The following is a 2,819-nucleotide window of genomic DNA, read 5'->3' on the forward strand; positions in this document are numbered from 1 at the left end:
AGTAAAACTATGATTAAAATGAATTTAATTGAATTTAGTTTATATATATACAATGTAAATGTAAGGTGTAAATATTATATCACAATATTATTAAAAATATTCACCTTTTATTTTAATAAATTTTAAAATCATACATATAAATTATGATTATGATTTATAGACAGTATAATTTTTTTTATATTGACAATCAATCTCAATTAAAATTAAAATTAGCATCACACAAAAAGAAAAATAAATTATGCATAGACAACTTAGACATACCTCATGGAAGACCTCGTCAACAGATTTCTCTCCGGTTATATACTTATTTAGTATGTCTAGAAACAACACGTAAACATGAGGGCTATATCGAAATCGAGCCTGCATGCAAAAGACCCATGAGAGTACAAATTAAAAGTAAAATTATTCATTGATAAAATTATTCATTGATTCTTCTGCACTGAAAATGAGTAAATAATTTAAGTTGATCGTTGACATCTAAGGGTAATATTAATATATATATATATATATATTATTAATATTTTAAAATGATTCCTTAAATTATAAAATGTTAATTAAGTTCATCTTTCCGTTATATATAAATGTAATATATAATAAAGTAGATTATGAAAGTATTCTTTTAGTTTCAAATTTGTTTTCAATATTATCAACTTAATATAACTAGTCTCTACAAATATTAATAATAGACGAATTAAATTGAAACTTTGAAATTTTAAAGATCATTTTAAAATATTAAATATTAATACAAATATTCTATAATTTCAACAACCAATTTAAATATTTATAATTGTTGAAAACAAATTTAATTTAGGCGTATCAAAATAACCATAACTTAAAGATACTCTTACCTTCAACTTGTTCACAAAAGTTAAACCTATTTTCACGGGACTCATTTGCTTCTTGACACCTGATCTTTTCATCCTCTGACCAAGGTATCAATGTCATAAAATATTTAGACTATTAGAAAATCGATCGTTGACAAAATATTCAACAAAATATATATTGATTCAATACAAAAGTAAAAATGAAAAATCAACTCATGATGAGAATGATTCAAACATATGTTGGTGCTATGAATCATCTGGCCTCATCTCCCAAATATTCGCAAAAATAAATACTTTTAAATTAATATAACTTCAAATAATTTAAAAATTCACAAAGAGATCGTAATTCTAAAAAATAATGAATCCAAAGAAACAAATATATAAAATGAAAAGAAAATAAATAAATAAACTAATTGGAAAAAAAAAATTGCTTTGTATTATAATTTTTCTCAACCTTTGCCATTCTTCAGAGACTAAAATGGAGAACAAAGGCTTTTAGAGCTTTTTTTCTCGGTTTGAGTTTAAGAAAGGAAGAGACAACAAAGAAAAGTGTGAGAGGAAGAATTCACAATGTCATGGTATATATAAGAGACTAAGAAAAATAAAAGGTGGCAAGGTGGTAGTAGTCAAATATGACCTTTTTGCCCCGGTTACGTGCATAAATGGTTTCATTGTTTTTATTGTGAAATATATATTGTGTTTTTAAATTGATAAAAAAAAATTGGAATAAGAATATAAAACTTTGTATACATATATTTATTTTAGTCACTTTGTATACATATATTCAATCATATTTCATTAGGTAAATGTTTGTGAATATGTTTTAAGAACTAATATTTTTGAAAAAAATTGAAGATGGAAAATTATTATTGACAGTAACACTAACGATTATTTTACTATTGTTCTAAACAGGATTTAAATTTTATCATTTTACTATTAAACTGACACATTAAAGAAAAACCTAATAAAAATAACATCTTAAATAATTTATGTATAAATTATGCAAACAAAATTATTTATATATAGTTTAAAATTTATTTAGATATATATGTAAAAGGATTTATTTATCTTTCTATATATAGTTCATGATTCATCCCCCCATTATTTATATAATCGATTATATTAATTTTCATAAAAAATACACAATTTCTTTTTATATTCATACCATATATACATATGTATGATACCTTATTCATTTAAATTATTTGTCACAAAAAAAAAATTTACTTTATATTTGAAAATGGATACTACCTTTTATACTATGTAAAAGAAATCAAATTAAAATATTTTTTTATTTAAATTTACCTTAATTGATAAATTGCTCTTTAATATAAAACTAAATTAAAATAATATATATTGGATGTATTTAAAACTACAATAATTGTTTGCAAATTTCCTACTATATTTAATATTTTATATATTAAAGAACTCTAAGTAATGATTAGGGATGATAATAGGCTAGACCGTCCGTCTGAGGCTTATGATCTGATCTACTTATAGTCAGACCTATTTAATAAAAAAAACTAGACTTTCACTATTTTTAAAGCCTATTTATTTAAATAGGTCAGACTCAGACTTATAAAAAAAAAATATTAGGCCTGACATGCCGACCTTTATATTTTTTATTATTTATTAATATAATTTTTATTATTATTTATTAATATTATTATTTCTTATTTTAAAGTCTATCAATTAGACAATCATTCAGTAGTCTAGTCGTTCCATATTCGATAGTCGTTTCATATTCTCCCTATTCTTTTCTCCCGTTCTTTCCAAGATGAATCGTTCATATTATTATATAATTATTATACTATGTACGATTTCAATATTTACTACTTCAAAATCTTATGATTTTTTTATTTTATTTTATCTTTGTATTTCTTTAGTAAAGTTAGCATTTGTAAAATCTCATAAAAATCTTCTAGGAACTCCATGAAAGTTGTTCTAACTTTAGGTTTTATAAATAAAAATAAATCTTAAATCAAAATAGTTTAT

The 2,819-nt window shown here is 22.2% G+C and overlaps 1 long non-coding RNA gene across 1 annotated transcript; it reads right to left on the reverse strand.

Annotated features, from left to right (window-relative positions):
- Window positions 1-259: 259 nt before the first annotated feature.
- On the reverse strand, window positions 260-1,360 carry LOC113783967 (uncharacterized). The gene is made up of 3 exons (XR_012161998.1): window positions 1,279-1,360; window positions 849-923; window positions 260-360 (listed from the first exon to the last, which is right to left on the reverse strand). It is a non-coding gene; the product is annotated as an uncharacterized lncRNA (long non-coding RNA).
- Window positions 1,361-2,819: the final 1,459 nt, after the last annotated feature.

The sequence above is a fragment of the Cicer arietinum genome, chromosome 2 (assembly GCF_000331145.2).
Source record: "Cicer arietinum cultivar CDC Frontier isolate Library 1 chromosome 2, Cicar.CDCFrontier_v2.0, whole genome shotgun sequence".
NCBI classification, from domain to species: Eukaryota; Viridiplantae; Streptophyta; class Magnoliopsida; order Fabales; family Fabaceae; genus Cicer; species Cicer arietinum.